This window comes from Saccostrea cucullata, unplaced genomic scaffold (genome assembly GCF_032062105.1).
Source record: "Saccostrea cucullata isolate Sc308-1 unplaced genomic scaffold, CSIRO_AGI_Scuc_v1 ctg4216, whole genome shotgun sequence".
Classification (NCBI taxonomy): Eukaryota; Metazoa; Mollusca; class Bivalvia; order Ostreida; family Ostreidae; genus Saccostrea; species Saccostrea cuccullata.
Genome location: NW_026931358.1, coordinates 11,020 through 29,715, shown reverse-complemented (window position 1 = coordinate 29,715; position 18,696 = coordinate 11,020). Strand labels below are relative to the sequence as shown.

General features: G+C 33.1%; 1 pseudogene; it reads right to left on the bottom strand.

Annotated features, from left to right (window-relative positions):
- Positions 1-14,780: 14,780 nt before the first annotated feature.
- On the bottom strand, positions 14,781-17,165 carry LOC134232333 (uncharacterized; annotated as a pseudogene).
- Positions 17,166-18,696: the final 1,531 nt, after the last annotated feature.

Sequence of the window (18,696 nt, the reverse complement as noted above, 5' to 3'; positions counted from 1 at the left end):
TGTTTTACGTCATAATCATTTGGAATTTTAAACTTAGTCATACATTTTGAAGATCTACAGCATGATATATAAAAATTTTCATGACAGTACGTACATGCACGTGTGCTGACATGAGCGCGCACGTGCAACAGGTAAAATTACCAATATAATGGATGAAGCCCTGACTTTTCTATTTCTTGATGAAATGTTTTGAAACTCACACTGCTTGGATATATTAGTAGTATCAACAAGATGACATGGTTAAAATAGCAAGATCTTACGCGCATGCACATGCGCTTCGCTTTGATTGGCTGAAAGTGAAGTCTTAATATCTTTATTGTTTTACGGTTGAAATTTTGAACATAGTCATACATTATGAAAATCTACAGTATGATATATAAGAATTATCATGAAAGCAAGTAAATTTACGTGTGCTGCAATCTGATTGGCTAAAACTTTAAACGCCTTTAACTTCCTTGTTTCTCAACAAAACAGGATGAAATTTAGAACATGAATAGGTATAATGGATTCCTACATGATACTACTATCAAAATTGAATGCAAGGACGTGCTTGCATGTAAGTGCGCAAGCGCCATGCGTAAAATGAACGATTTATTTGAAAAACGGTAACATTTATGTGTTTATGACTTTTTATTGATTCTAGGAATATAAAGATATGTTAATAGTTTAGAAAACATGTCATGATCACCTTGCATGTGTGTGCACGTGTGTTTGCGTGCAGTGCTTTAAATGACAAAGAGTTGATATCATTGTAGCTTTTAAAATCCTTTTATGAAATACTGCGATACTTAGCATATCAAAAAAAAGTTTTAAAGGAAATTGGCACAAAAAGGGAGTTGGGAAGCGTTTGGGGAACATCTGTAACCCGTTACAATTAGAACTAGTTAGTTTAGAAATAGTCGCACTTAGTGCAAGCCCTTGATAAGCGAATACGTTGCGAGACATAAACAGCACAAAAATTACTACATTAATAGAGAAAATGACGATAGAAAGCTGAATTCATCTCGTTTGTCATATATTTGTGTTCTAAGGTGGACCTTTATTCAATAATGTATTCACAAAAGATTCAAATAGGAAACAAATGTGGCACTATCAAAGTATATGCTGTCGTATACTTTGGTCAACTAGGAGTTTTTACTTTAGGTGACCTATTGCTATCTTATTTCGTCTTGTGCATTAACATATAAACATTTTCAGTTTCTTCTTTGAAAATATGGAACAATCTCAATATCGATTTGACATACATTAGCTATGGATGCAGTCACATGATTTTAGCAATTATAGTTGGTTTAGAGGCCATATATAAATTCCAATATTGCAAGGGCATAAGCAAGTTAAAAATCTTAGTTCAATTTATAATCCTTTTTAACACAATATGTAGTTTGTGAAAATGCTGCGAACCTGTATAGGTTCCCTTTTTTTAATTGCTAAAATTTATTTTGTTGGACGGAAGGTTGAATATTTTGCTGGTCAATTACATTAAATACTGCATGTAATAGTAAGTTTGTATGTAGTATACAGCTATTGAGCTGTTTGAAATAGCAAATAATTTCATTTTGTGGTATTTTGAAGACCTCATGTTATGTGTGACGTCATAGTTAACATTTCCTGTACAAATTAGGCCCGCCTCCGTACTTTAACCTTAACTGTGCTGCGAACTCTCATGACCAAACACCTTATATGTCATGGTGCGTCACTGCATAGCAAAACGGCGGGTCATTATTGTAATAAATGCAGTTCAAATCGGAATATATTTGATGCAAATGTTAGCAGTAAACAACATGTTAAGAAATTCTCTGGGAAATGAACTAAGTTGGTACGTGATCAAATCTACTGAGAAGCCCCTTTGGGCTTTACAGGATTTAATCACCTGAACAACTATGTTCATATCCATTTTTATCTCATACGTGTGGGCGATATAGGCTGTTGAATAAACTTATGCTTTATCCACGGGTAGATGCTTTTTCAATAGCATTTCCGTTTTTGACACGACCCCTCGCTTCAGGATTTTATTTTACTTTTATTTGGGAAAATTACTGCCCTTATAAAATGAATGATAAAGAGCAATAATGCCGTTAAAAGTAAGAAAAAGGACTCGTGCATGTCAAAGAAGTGTCTTTTTTTATCAAGGAAACTGTATTGGCTATTTGAAGACGGATGTTAACCCCCCCCCCCCTCCCTTCATCCCTTTAAATCGTTTTCGGAGAAAGTAAAGCCTTGCAGTTAATTTGTGGTTATATAAAGATTCCTTTAACAACTTCAACAATACTATCTTATATTATACTACGTATGCCTACATAGAAATGTAGTTGTAACTTACCGTGGATCAACAATGAAACTAAAAGTGGCTTTGCCTTACTCATTAGCCGGGCTTATTGCTCAAAGAGCAATTGCCGGCTTATGTCATCCTATTCAAGGCAGGAAGTCACCCCCCTAGTCGCCATTTTAAAGTTAAGTGCAAAAATATAGTTCATATACTCTCAACCGCTTTTGAGATAATACAAACGCTAAATAAAGCAACAAAAATAAAACGAAGTTTTATCTATATAAATAAACATTAGTAGTAATGACTTTGAAAACTTCAGTCCTTAGTCAAAGAACATAGTTCATTAGCGTAGGGATTTTTGATAACCGGTGTTACCGTAGTTCTCTACACATATGAGGTAAAGCAGGAGACCAGACTTGCCTGTTTGTTTATATTCAGCTGCGGTACCAGATTAATTCTGATTCAGACAAATTCGGACCGTGGTAGTAGGATTAAAAAAACTCACTGTCAGTGTCTTATCATTTATATTTATAGTTTTAAAATAATTTTTTCATCAGAACATAAACGTGATTCATGTAAGAAATTCATTCTACTCAGTCTGTAAATGAGCCCGGCTCTCTGTACTTCTGAGTACTTTGATTTTCTACTGCCATGGTACAAACAGCTAATTTCACGATCCCACCGTCTTTACAACTTCCAGTCAGAAGTTTGTTTGATTGTATATACTGTTTAACGTCCCTCTCCAGAATTCACTGATATGGAGACGTCACCATTGCCGGTGAAGGGCTGGAAATTTAGGCCTATGCTCGGCACTTACGGCCTTTGAGCAGGGAGGGATCTTTACCGTGTCACACTTGCTGTGACACTGGGCCTCGGTTTAAACGGTGTCATCCGAAGGACCGCCCCATTTAGTCGCCTTTTACGACAAACAAGGGGTACTGAGGACCTATTCTGACCCGGATCCCCACAGGGATGTAAACCTCCAGCAATTGTCACATAAAGCAAAAATTCTAAATTTTGAACACGATTTCCTTTTTTTTCGAAGCATGTCAACATCAACGGTGCTACGTCATCACGTTATCTGTCATCAATTTAAATTATCAATTATTCATGTATTTTCTCAAGGGAAGTCTCTAAGTTTTGTTAAAACAAAAGTCGTATGCGATAAATGGAACATCTATATTTGTGTGATTTGATATTGGCTTTATCCAACTTGTTTAAATGGTGTATTTTTGTCTATTTTTGACACCTCTAATTATGTTCACATATCTTTTCCCCAAAAACTTCCTTTCCATGAATATTTCCAATAGATATCAACATGAACGATTTTCATTCAAATTTGTAACCATTAATGTTTTTCCACCCTTTAATTTTAATAGTTTAAAGCAAAAAAAAAAAAACTGCTTTTTTCATTGAACTTTAAATTTACCAATTATCGCAAAAAAATTTAAAAGATCGCCATATTATTTAAGACAAGAGACGTAAATAAACAGAAGATTATTTTTTTTTTTTTTTGTTAAATATTATTGTAAACATTATGTAAAAACTGGTTCAAATGCATAAATCTGATACCAAGAGTTCAAGATACTTGCTATTTAAAGATAAATTTGAATTGCGAATTTCAGGTACACTATTCTACATTTAAACTACAATAAAGAAGACGTCTGAATGAAGATATCTGAAAAGGAGTTATTGCCCTTGTTACAATTTTTCAAAGATTGAATAAATAATAATTGGTTAAATAATGAAATAAACATTTTTATGTTCTATTACTCGAATATTTATCATTAAATCTATTGAAAAGCATTCATACTGAAAACTTTGTTCTATTTGGTACGAATTTAAATTAATAACAGTTGTTTGCAAAAACCTATGACATCATAGGAGGATAGAAATATCTTAAATATTCATCTTTTAGTACTCTCATCTGGAATTAAGGCATTTTATAGTAGGAAGGATTGCCCGCAAGAAGTTTAAAAAATTTCACAAAAATATTGCATTGAAGTCCGTGTGAAAAACATTTTTGAAAATTAAATAAAATCAAAAATTGAAACGTGACAGAAATAGATCTACAATGACAATTTAAAATAGTTTTTCCCAGATTAGTTTCTTTAATTGATTTTTTATTAATTAAAAATAGGAGACAACTCATACCAACGTTCTCTGAAAACCAAGTATGCATCAACTGACAAAGTTTTGATGATTCTAAGACAATATTTATATAATAGTGTTATGTTTTGCGTGCACTATGCCTTAATAGTAGTCAGGGTTTGACACATGGTGCACGAGCCGGATTTTCAGCTAATAATTAAGTACCTGAGATTTTCGAAAGTAGGTCACCATGACCTACGTTTTAGTCGACATTCTCCGATGATTCTTGGCCAATAGGTACCCTAGATACTTAAATATAGACATAATGTCAAAAGTACATGTAGGTCACGGTGAACTACTTTTTGGTCGAAGGTTTCCAAAAACCCGAGATGCATCAACTGACAAATTTCAACGATTTTAAGCCAGTAAGTACCCGATATTTTTAAATATTGCCATAAAATGTCAAAGCTAGATTTTTGGTCGACATTTTCCAAAGACCCAAGATGCATGAGCTGACAAACTTTGACAGGTCTGAAAGTATTCAAAATACCCCTTTAAAACAGTTTGAAAACAAATGCCTGCAAATTCAAAATGTAGGTCACAGTGACTACGTTTTTCATTAATATGTTTTTAGGCCCCAAGATGTATCAACTTACAAGATTTTATGATTCTAAACTTGTCAATGTCTGAAATAATGGGATAATTTTTTTGAAAGTAGGTCAAAGTGAACCAATTTTAAGTTAACGTTGTTGAAGGACCCAAAATGCAAACTATAACAATGTTTTATGATTACAGGCATTAGAGTTTCTGAAATATGCCTCCAAACCAATTTGGAAACAAATTAAAGCAAAAGTTAAAAAGTAAGTAACCGTGACCTACTTTTGAGTAAATGACATGATGTGAAGTCCTAAGATGCATCAACATAAAAGATTTGATGATCCTTGTCTTTATAGTACGCAAAATATATGGTACCATGCCTAGCACAGTGGTTAGGGCGTCTGCTCTATAGTTGCAAAGTAAGGAGTTGATCCTTACGTCGCGGGTTCGAATCCCACTGTGGGACGTGGAGAGCGGTCAAACGAATGAGACTGTATAAACCAAGGTCCCGTGTCGCAGGTGCTGGCACGAAAAAAATCCTCCTTGCTCAATGGCCCTTAGTGCCGTGTGTAGGACAAACTTTGTAGCTCTCAACCGGCAATTGGTGGCGTCTCCATATAAGTGAAACATTCTCGAGATGGACGTTAAACAATATACAATCAATCAATAAGCAACATATAAACGTTTTAATTAAATGTAAATTTTGGTCAATTTGAAGTGACCTTAAGATCACGCCCTTTGCCCAAGCGTTAAGCCTAGAACAATTTTCAATCTTCAATATATCCTGATCCTTGCATGTAAGATTGGTGAAAATCTGCCTGGTTGTTTTAGAGAAGACTTTTTAGCAACAAGTAGTTTTGGTTTAATTTTCTTGCTTATCTCCCCTTGTTTAATGGTCCAATCCTTAGCGTAAAATAAATTGAAGGATGATTTGTGACAAATTTGACTATGATTGTCCAAGGGGTTCTTGAGTTATGGCCCATTTTCTAAAAGGTTTACAAACAAGACAAACGGCCATATCATAAACTGTTTGAGACTTTTGCTCAGAACAGCCAATAAATGCAATTTATGTCAAAATATGCAGAGTATTAAACGCTTACACATTTGTTAGGTATCAAATTTCATTGAATATGTACCGTTTACGGTAGCATAATGGTAGAGCGTTCGCTTCGTGATCGGGAGACCAGGGTTTCATATTTGTTCGCGGCGCCGCGTCAAACCTAAGACGTAAAAATAGGAAGTGACTGTCCCGCCATCAGAAGTGAAAGTCACGGGTCTTTCGGATATGACCTTAAAAACGTAGGTCCCGTGACACGGAAGGCGCTGGCCCGATAAAGAACCCTCACTGCTCAATGGCCCTGAGTGCCGAGTAAAGGTTTAAATTTGAAGCCCTTCACCGGCATACGGTGACGTCTCCATATAAGTGAAAAATTCTCGAGAGGAACGTTAAACAATATACAATTAATCAATCAATCATTGAATATGTTGATATTAGGGATTGAATACCTTAACAGCCTTTCTTGCTGTTGAAATCGGAATCTATAGAAGGATATGGAGACATAAAACATTATTCAAAATCAATTAAACAATACAAAATAGGAGCAGAGCAAACACAGACCTCCGAAACATCAGAGTTGGGATCAGTAGAGGAGTGAGCATCCCCTGCTGACCGGTCACACCCGCCGTGTGCTCCTTGTCATGATCGGGAAATGACGGAAAATCCGTCGTCAATTTAGTGTATAAATAACGGACTAACAATTACTTTGAAAAACGTCAGTCAGCATTTAACTCAATAATAAATTTATTTCCTGTCGAGGGTATTGTATCGACCATAGAACTTACGAAATGATGACTTTAAAGAAGACAGCTGATGTTCTTGTTTCATTAACTTGTTTGTCAATAATTTACCTCGTTTTAGAAATTGTTTATACGTAAAGCATGTTCTAGTGTATCGAATCAACTGAGATATATACACTTGCTCACTCCGTGATGAAGGTATATTGCTGCATAAGTAAGGGAAGTTGACGATAGAAAAGCTTAAGTCATAACGTTTATCATGTAGCTTGATTGTTTAGATTAGCATAAATGTTTTTTTTTTCAAGTAAGATATCCATATATGAAACAGATGTGTCAGACTATGTGGTATCTTTTATCTTAAGCTCACCAGGATATATCGTATCGACATGGGAATAAAAATTACCATTGTTAATTTGCAATACGTCGACAATATATCTAAATGTCGAGTTGAAGGCCACAGCAAGTGTTTTCTTCTTTTCACGCATAAGATTTTGCACATGAATGTCAAAATAGGTTTGCCTATAACGGAGCGCAAAAACGGAAAACAAAAGACAAAAATGTCTTTATATTTCTCAGTACTTATAATTACCTGCTATAACAATACAGTTATCCTTCTTCATTATATCCCTTCTTCGGTTTTCCAAAACATTCATGTAGTTTGGAAGCTTTTTTGAAAGTTCAACCTTAAGTTCTTCATAGTACTCTTCCATTTGCAAAAATTGCTGAATTTTTGTCAGAATAGATGTTATTTTATTCTTTCCCTCTTCTGGACTTAAAGACATGTTGATATGTTTCTCAGACATTTTTATCCACCTCTACAAATTATTGAAAAATATTAGATACAGATTATTTTGAATATTTTGAATATTTCAATCACAATATTGTGGTTAACAAAATAAGGGGGTACAGTATATTGTTTAATGTTTAAAGTATTAGTGATGTACCACAGTTGGATACATGCGCGAATCTAGAGGGATGGGGGGTCAGGACCCCCCCCCCCCCTTTGGAATTTGCAAGGGTATAAGAATTATAAACTAAAGCAAGAAAAAAGTAACCTTGGAGCCCCTTTGAAAAACGCAGACCCCCCTCCCCTTGGTAAATGCGAATTAAATTGGTACGAAAAGTAAAAGGTTTGAAGCAGTACAATTCATTGATGCCCCCTACCCCCCTCCCCCCGATCAGAGTTTCCAAATTAATTACAAATCAGTTAGAATTAAGCATTTGATATATGTGTTTATATAAATATTTACATTCGCTTTGTTTTTCCACTAAGCTAGCGCGCTTCATGAAATATGCCTACGTGACAAGTCTGTGTGATTCACACACCAATAACTCACACAAAACTTAAAAGCATTCCTTAAATGAACACCGTTTTATATTTCCTTAACTTGTTTGTAGCTCATTTGTAAATGAAGTAAATCATCACCAAGACACTAGTCGCCGAAAACAAAAGGAACTAGATTCCCGAGTGGAACTTTTGTTCTCAAACACAGAGAAAAAGAATATTTGTAAACTTTTGTTGCTCATATTTACAATGGAAGAACTATTTATTAGCTTTGTTTGAAGGAACATTACATTATTGTTGTCCTGTACAATATTGATTTCTTAAATAATCCTATATATTTATTTATACAAAAGTATTTCTTCTGAAACAGTTTACATGTAGTACTTTATTTCAGTCTAATTGATCATAGAAGTTTAAATTACATAGATATTTATAATAATTGTAAAATAACATTTTAACAGCTAAAATATTTATTAAAAATGCAGCTCATATTGCTTTAAATTATACCAGACATCCTAACCTATCAAAATATTTCGATTTCATTTACAGCAGACCTACCCTGAAGAAGTTCAAGACCAAAATTCAAGCAAAAATCACCGCTTTAACGGAGAAAATGGTGTTTCGACCACCTTAGGAGGTTATTGCCAAGTTTTTTATTCTAAATTTTAGATATTAAATACAAATTTGAAAGATGTGAAAAAAAACAAGTAAAGATTAATGTTTAAATGTTACTTTTCCGGAAAATTGTTCTCGCCTATATGTCATTTACTCAAGAGGGGCATGTGTTATCTATGCCCGATGCTAGGTCATAGATTCATTTAATTTAAAACACTGAATATATTATTTGTATAACATTTCTAGAAACAAAAATGAAGCTTAACTTGAAAATGCCTGTATATTCAAATATTTTAAGAGGTAAATGTCAGATTCTATTCTATAGCGAATGAATGAGTGAAGCTCCGCAGCCGCAACAGTTTTTATAAAGAGATTACGTGCTTTCCTTTGCCTAGGAATCTCATGTAACATTTACAGTCGCCGGCAAAGCATCCCTGGACGAGTTCACTGGCTACTCTTAAAGGTGGTGCAATTTACCCCACCGTTAACATATTCAACAATGCATAGCCAGGAAGTACGGAAGTCCATTAGTGCCAACCTCTATAAAAGAAAAGCGATATATAAAAGCAAACCTCGATATATAAAGGAAATGCAATATATATAAACAAAACCTGGATATATATAAAGGAAATGCGATACATGTATATATAAACAAAACTTGGATAGATATAAAGGAAATGTGATGCATATAAAAACGAAACCTGGATTATATATAAAGGAAATGCGAAATATATAAAGAGAAAATTTTCCACTGCGTGACCTGTAGAGCTCGGCTGTCCATCAAGATTATATACAGATTAACTCCTGGCAGGGGGGAAATCAGTTATACAGTACTCATTTATAACTTTCCCAGAATCGGCAAAATGTTGCTATTTAATAGTATATGTATTTATTTGTTTGTACATGCATATATCAATGAACTGTAATTGTAACATTACTTAAAATAATGCACTTAATTGAGAAGAAGAGCAATTGAATTGATTAATTGAATACATTCATGAAATAAGTATATGTGTTACAATAAAAGTTTAAATCTAACTTTAAACTTATCTAGATAGTTATATATAAGTTAAAACTTTAGATTTAAACTTTTAATGTAACATATGTATCGTATTTTCTGTTTTATTGGATTTACTTGTATTTTGATCAACTTCGTTAATTTTTACAACCCAACCTTTTTTTTTTGTTTTACCAAACTTACTACCTTTGGTTTCACAACCAGGAATTTATGAAAATAATGTTAAACGTGGAGTCTTACAATTTTTTTTTGATGCCCTAATTCAAATTTATTTAAATTCATTATAAAAATAATTTACTAGTATGCCCATTGATTATATAAAAAAAAAGAATAGGAATGAAGAGATGGAGGTACCCACTTCATTTTAATATGAAGGAAGAAAGTGACATGTACATGTACTATTACCGTAATAATTTTAGGGTCATTTGGTGTGAATAATATACAATTATTGCTGGTTTTTGAGGTCAATACAATGATTTAGCCATCTGAGGAGTACAATATTCACCGAGCCCGAAGGGCGAGGTGAATATTGTACTTCGAAGATGGCTAAATCATTGTATTGACCTCAAAAACAGCAGTAATTGTTTTATTATATGATTCTTTGATAAAATGATACAGCTCATTACTTATTTGCATTTTATTAAGTCCTAGCCAAATACAAGAGAGAAACAGAATTAAAATGTGAATAAACCTTACCAGTCGTATCAATTTGAAATGTTTTTATTAAAATCAATTTTAGTTTCAATGAAAAAAAAATATAATGTCAATCTTTTTCATAGGATAGATTTTGAAAGGAAGGAGTAATAACAGGAAAAACTAACTGTCAAAAAGTAAAAAGTAAAAAAAAAATTGTTGTTCAGTAAAAGTGTTGGAGGGGGGTCCCTGCATACCCTCTTACCACCCTTACCTAAAATATATATTCGCTTATGTTTTGTTCACATGAAAATAAAAATCATAGTCGTTTAAATAGCTTTCTAAAACAATTTGTATCAATTTGGAATTTCCCAATCTATTTTTAGATCAATGTAGAGGAAATAAATCCTTGTATTGACCTGGAACGTCACGTGCAGGTCAATACAACGTAATATTTTTCTAACATAATTGGATCTCAGCCAATCAGAGTGATGGAAATTATTCAATCATATAATAAAATCAAGTATTTGTAAATAAATAAAAAGAAACGAGTTAATTATCACAAGCACATTTTACATGATTACACTGCGGATTTTAGACCCACGTCGTAAATTAAATCAATTTGAAATTCTCCATAAATTATGTAAAAGAAACATAGTAAAACGTTAAAGAACTTAATATATATATAAGACATGATAAAACACCCTTGTATTTTTGCACTGAATTATATTTCGATTGAAGGAGACCCCCAACGTTAAGTGCTATGTAATATACATTAAGCAGAAAAGTCTCACATTGGTGTCATTCTGTCCAACACGTCTGAAATGTAAAAAGAGCAGCAGTTTTTTTAGCTTTAGTTTTAATCGTCATAATTATCAAGATACACTGTAAATGAAGAAAACATTACACGCTGAATACCATCCTGAATCAACCACATCAACTGATTGCAATCAAAAAATTTGACCGGGATCTGCTTATCATATGTTGGCGAGATCTCTGTTGTAATAAAGGTCATTAAACATGTTAAAGGTCAGGCGGTGGAAATTTTTCTCTTTATATATATCGAAGTTTTCTATATATATCGCATTTCCTTTATATATATATATATCGAAGTTTTGTTTATATATATCGCATTTCCTTTATATATATAGAAGTTTCCTTTATATATATCGCATTTCCTTTATATATATTGATGTTTTCTTTATATAAATAGCATTTTCTTTATATATAGAGGTTTGCTTTTATATATCGCTTTTCCTTTATATATACAGGTTGGCACTAATGGGCTTCCGTAAGGAAGTGTTTGGTTGTATATCCCCCCCTCCTCCGACTGAAATTGCTTCCCATGGGTCTGCAATTGATGTTCACTTTGAGTGTTAGTAATACAATAACACAAAATTAATGCTTAATTCCCCCTCATACATTTTTTACATTTTTTTCAACAAGGTATTTGGATTACTGTGTATTAAATGTTGTAATAAAAACAATAAGCGTATATAGTTTGAACTACTATAAATAAAGGAACGGCCACTATGCTACATAAAATATGAAAGTGAGTAGTGTAAATTCATTCCAAAACTTAGCACGAATAATTATATTTATTCTGAATTCTATATAGGAATTTTGTCTTCCAGTACATGCATTTTTTTTTCAACAGAAGATTGAACTCAATAACTCTCATGTATCACCATTTTAGGATATTAATGACACTTCTTACTAAGTTGACTTTCTACAACTTGAGTATCCCTGATGTTTTGTCAGTGTATACTCCTTTTTTTGTAATAGCGAATACATCCTTTAATTCAAAGAATATTATTTTCTTACTAAAATAAGTGTTAATTTAAACTACTAAGTTATCCTTTTAGAAAAATACCTGCGATGTTTGAATAAATGGATTTTTTTAATTATTTAAAAGGCTTAAAAGGAAACAAATCAAGTTAACTCTTATTAATAGCTTACTTTCTTGCGTCTGCTATAGTCAGTAAATCCAATGCAGTTATCGATGAATCATCTGGATTTTAAATATTTATGTTCGGCACGCAATTTTGTATTATTATACAATGTAACGCAAAAAGGCCTATTTATATTATTCCTCTAGCTAGTTGTATTTAAATTATTGGCAACACGATATGCTGCACAAATGTATCAACCGATACTTCACAAAAGATTCCAATAGCAACATCAATAATAAAGAACAGATATGTAGGCCAAGAACACATCTATAAATTGTTTTATTCTATCTGTATTTCAAGTGTTTGTTTAATAATAACCCCGTTAAGCAATATCTAAGTTTTGGAAATATCCACGTCGCCGCAGTTCATTGTTACCTGCAAATATTTAATGATTGATTAATGATGATTGATATCTTTGTCTTCTTTGTTAAATTTCAGTACACATTGGAGCAACATACATAAGCTGTTTTTATGACACGATAAAAAGGATTTAGAATTGCTTTATTTTTTATGGTTTGAATAAAAACCTAGTGTTCCTTTTGGAATTTATTCCCTTTTTTTAAAAAAAAATACCCCCACGGTTATATTTAAAATATCATACAGGAAAAAGCCTAAGAGCACAACTTCGGTAAATATCAAATACATGTAGAAATATCAATGATATTATTTTAGTGTCAAATTGTGAAACATGTATAAATAAAATAGAAAAGTAAAGGTAAATTGCCTTCTTTGACTCACTTAAGTATTTTAACATAGAAGCAAAATATTCGAGTATAAGGAAAAATAAAAACCTTTTCACGAAGAAAGGAATATAAAGCTTTTAATACAAACGGCACAATTTTTAGTGAATTTCAGTGAAATGCATTTTTTTTCTTTACATGTACATGTATAAGTCCGAGGCGTAAAATTATTATTTTTGTAGGGAAAATATGAATATATGACTTAATAAGATTTTAAAATATTCCTTTTATCGCAAACATGGCTGTTTTTGAAACGAACCTTTAACTTGCTACAGATCAGGATTCATTTAATTATAACACTTTGTGCATAACAAGATCGGAGAATATTTAAACAAGATTATTGTGAAAAATATCACAAGAAAGACAAAAACCTTATACGGAATTTGTAAATCAACACGTGTAAGTGCATAATGTGCAAATCTTATTATGTATCAAGTAAAAAAAAAATTCATGTATGCAGTTATCGATGTATCCATGGTGGTAGATTAAATTTTTCATATTGATAATGCGATTATCTTTCATTATGACGTACAAAGGCTATTCAAATTTTTACCTCTTGTTGTAATAAAACAATTGGTGTAAACGATCTGCTGATACGTTTTGAAGGTCAACAAAGCTATTAATCGATTTCTCAACAAAAGTCATATACAGCAACGACAAAAATAAACTACCTGAGTCATTCAAAAACTTTGAAGACTTGTCCTATATTTTTTTGATTAAACGTCGTATTATATACAAAATTGGTACACGTATTGTAACGACAAAATAGAAAAAAAGATGAGTTTAAAAAATTGAACACATCTCTTAATATTTAAAAAAAACTATTTAAGATCTAAAACGAAAAAATTGGGGTCACGGAGCACGGAAAAAATTTCAAAATTGCGTAATTTACTATTACTTGTTTTCATTTTATCGTATCTATGACCATATCTTTAATAAATGGGGCTTAAACAATATAAAATTTATGGGGGCCAACCGGGGTTTTATTGTGTGAAAACTACGACAGAAAAAACCTTCATTTTTATACCATATAAAACTTACATTGACTCCAGTGTATATTTCAAGTTTGAGGAAAATCTACCGTCCAGGTATTTTAAGCGACCATCACAAAATACATGTAAATTTACTATAGTGTTACTGTAACATGGGAAAGTGCCGATTTTTTCACACTTTTATGCAAATTATACAAATACTGCAACAGACTGCTTGCTTAAACTGTAATATATGATGAATAATACTATATTTTACACTATATTTATGAAACACAAAAATCTACCGTCTCGTATCCAGAGGGGGTATCTCAAAATGCAAAACATTAACGAGTTTTCCTGTTTTTACAGAATACTTTAAACTATGACGTATACAAAGGCTTTACACCAAAAACTTGTAAAAATGATGGAAAGATTCTCAAATCTCTTTGTTTTAAATATCAGGATTATGTGTTTTTATTACTTTTTTTTATCAAAATTTATATAACCCCTTCTTTAAGACGTCGCGCACGATGTTGGTGTTAATTTTGGAAACGTCAAAAACGTCCAAAAATGCCACGTTTACGCCGTTTTCGTTCATAACGTAATCAATAATCATTTAATAAATCATTCATAACGTAATGATACTGTCATACATTTCGTTAAACACATTAATTCAAACTTTTAATTGATTTTTGTTACATGTAATATATTTTGTAACATTTTTTTGCTATTTAAATATATATTATCTCATCATGCACAAAAAATCTGAAGGTCATAACATTGAAATGTTTAAATTATAGTTCACTACTGCAATGTCAGTGTTCAAACATACGCGATTCGCTCACGGCCTGCAATATTGTTAAGTGAATTTCCTCTGTAATATGTAACTCGTCATTGTCAGGGAGAGCATCTGATTCATTTATGATATAGATAGAACTGATTGGGTTGGCACAATCGCCGGTTTGCATTTGATTAATTAGTATTCCAATGGAGTATCCTTTGACTGTTCAAAATAATGACCTCGGATAAATTTTGCTCCTTTGCCGTAAGAAGCTCCCCACCTGTCAATGTCTTCTTTTTGTAGGAGAACTGATTTTGTACTTGCTTTCAGTATATAATAATCATTTATTTCATCGTCACTGAGTACAGCAAATATGCTGCCTTTTGTAATTATATCAGACAGTATTTGAAATTCATTCGTCTCGTTTTCTCTGTCTGATGTATTGCTATCTGAGTCTTCCTCCGTGAATGTTATAGGGGTAAATTTACCTAGACTGTAGACAAGATTGCAATCTTGCTCAATATTACCGTCAAGGCAATCTTCGCAGGTGTAACAAGACAGTGGACGAATGTAATTTGTGCCGGAAATAGAAGACACAAGCTGGTGAACAGACCTTATACCCGTTATAGGTTTATATAATCTTGGCTTTTCTTTTGGGATTTCTTCTACATATTTGAAAATTCTACGACGAACGTTTGCCGAATTATTTGGGATTTTTAGTTTTTCGTTCGCAAAAGAATACAGGCTTTTAGCATCCTGTATAAAACAGGTACCCCTGATTACGGCAAGATCCGCCTGATTCTTTAAAAATCCACCCGCTGCATCCTGCGGACCCTTTGCATGGCTGGTTTCAAAGAAATTTCTGATTAGTTTTGGATAGCTAAATTCTGAAAGAGATGCTGATAAGTCACCGAAACAACGGCGACTTTTATATTGTGCAGCGCAACCATCGCAGAATTCATGCATTGTTTGAACCTGGTAAGATATGGATTTTAAATATTCAGATACCAGTTTTTGACAATGATGAGTGAAGTGTTGGTCATGTTTATCATCAGGGGATATTACATTGAGATGTTCTGTTATTATTTCTGGTTCTTCTGTTGTACTTTCTACACCGTCCAATTCAAGAAAAACATGTCTGTGAAGTATGGTGACATGAATTGAGACTTCAGTTTTTTGGAAATAATTTGACTGTATTTCATTCTTTTCACTACAACGGTAATTTTCGGAAAAGTCATGAATTGTAACGCAGTGATTTTGAGGCAAATTCTGAAGTGAAGTAAATTTCTTAATTGCCCAATTTGCTATTTTAGCACCCATGTTGTGTAATGGAAATTTTGTTAGAAGCTTTCTCATGTACTCAAACAGTTCACCGGGTTTAGTGACCTGTTTTACATTTGTCAGTTTCTTTGTTTCGCCCCTTTTCGACTTTATGTTTATGTAATCAAAACACTCCCAAGAAACATCAGGAGAAAGGTCATCAGTTCTTAATTCCTCATGATTGAACTCAATTTTGTGAACCCCACATTCTATGCATGTTCTATCTAAACAGGATTTGTTGTGTAGACCATCGGAATTGGTAGGACAGAGAGTTTGATTACACATTTCATACATGTCATGGTATATTACAGGGTCTGTTACATAGGTCTTTCTGTAATTCATACATGCTTTAAAGACGTATTTCATGTCAAGATGATATCGACAGCAACAGGTTACCCGCGTTGCCCGCTGGACGCGCTGCGCGAATGTAAGTAAGGTTAACATGCCTCAAAGAGTCTCTGAGAAATTCGAATTTCTTGGCGTTTCGACAGAAAGTCTGCATATACATCTGTTTGTGTTTTATGTAAGATTTGAATAGCATGAGAAGAATATTGTTTTGGACCTATTCTAACCCTTTTCACATCGTTTTTATTGCCAGTTGGGTGCGAAATTTCGGGCAAACACCAAAAATTATACACAAGCTTTCGGATATCATCAGGCAGGGCATCAGATCTTGTTTTCTTCTTAGTATACGTAAACGATGATGATTCCGTATGCAAGATTTTTGTGCGAACTTTATACCCTTTAGATATTCTACGAATCGGAAGACCAAGTTTTTTTTTTCTAGTGAAGATTTTGCTCTAGAATTTTTAACATTTTCGCCGCTTACAGAAGCTGTTAGAAAATCCATGGCTTCCCTAACTTTGTCGCACCGTTTAAGTTTTGGTTTGGAGACAGATTCCTTGATGTCAGATAGAACGGACGCTTGGAGTGTGACTGATTCTTTTTCCTCTGGAGAGGGAATAATTTTATAATTTTGGAGTAATTTTACTGAGGGAGAGTTTGTATTTTGTAAAAAAGCGGCAATGGTAGCTGCTCTTTTTGTCGGGGATATCGGTAAATTTGATTTCAGCTTTTTCACAGCTCGACATTTTTGCATTTTGTTGCTAAATGATTTGAGGTTGCCATTCTCTGTATTTTCGCTCTGAATTTGCGTTTATTTTTTCGGCGTCATCTCTGTTGTGCTAGGAATTTCCGCCTCTGCTTCACTTCTTCGCGTTCTCTTAATTTAGATTTTCTTTCCATTTCTTTTCTCTTGCTATTCTCAATTTTTTCCGTTTAAATGCGTTCTTTTTCGTGCTGTTTGCGTTTTCTGAGCGTCGCAGCTTTTACTGTCTACTCTGAAATTCAATTATAAATTTTCAATTTAAGACTTATTCTACAATTAAAAAAGTAAATTGTCTTTAATACGATGATATTTTGTTTTTATAATAGTTATAAGTACATGTATACTCCGCGTAAAAATATTACTGCTAATTTACTTTCAGGGAATCCGTTTTACCTTTTGTGGTAGAACTCTTTTGTATTTCCCTTACTCTCCTCCTCCATTCACGAGTCTGCTCTACCTTTTTCTGTTTCCTTATTTCTTTGTTTAGTTTTATTCGTATTGCAGCAGTCAAAGACTGCATTGTTTCCCCCCTTTTCAGTTCTTTTTGAATTTGATCCGCATACCACTCAGAAAACTGATTTTTTATGCATTTTTTGAATTCGTCATTTCCAGCAAGATCTAACGGTTGTAATTCTGATGTGCAGCTATCGGAACATCCCGAAAGTCGAAGATTTTTTATGTAATCAATGACATCTTCCTCCAACGTGCCCAATAAAGTTGGACTTCCGCGTTTATCGCATGGGAGTCCGTCCTTGAATTCATCTAATTCCGTTGTAACTTTTTTCAAAATGTAAGATTTTTTCATTGTTCTGATACTTCACTCATTTACTGGCTTTCCCAACACTTTACTTAAATGTTTAGAAGCTTTCATTACCCCCATTTTCCACAGCGTACTTTGCCATTTTATATCTCTGCTCCGCGGAATAATGGTTGTATTCGCCTCGTTTTCTCTTAAGGGAATTAGACACTGCTTGCACGACAGCCCCATTTGCTGCTGAAATTTCCACAGATTTTTCAGGTGTAAGACATGGGTTGGGTAAATATTCATCAGGTGGTGTTTCACAAGACGATTTTAGCCAGCGTCGTAACATCTTGACGACCAACTTATGACTACCTACCAGTGCACAACCGATAATTACTGTTCACTGTGAACAGTTTTTGCAATTTAAGTCCAAGGTTGCACAAATTCTTCGTAATGAAAATCGCTAAGAACTAAATTTAATATTTTTTTTTAAATGATTTTTTTTTCATACAAAGAATCCGCGGAATTTTTTTACCCGCGGATTAATTTGATATTGTGATTCCGCGGAATTATGACCCCATGGAAAGAAATACGTCTATAGTAAATGTTCACTGCCAGGCCACGTTAATGTTTAAAACATCATTTATGCCATTTTGTATCACCCGTGACATAAAAATATTCATAATTATTAATATTTTATTTGTAAAAATCAACTATGAAGATTCGAATTGATTGCATTTTAGGCATTGAAAAGTTATGAAGAATTTAATTTAACTTTAA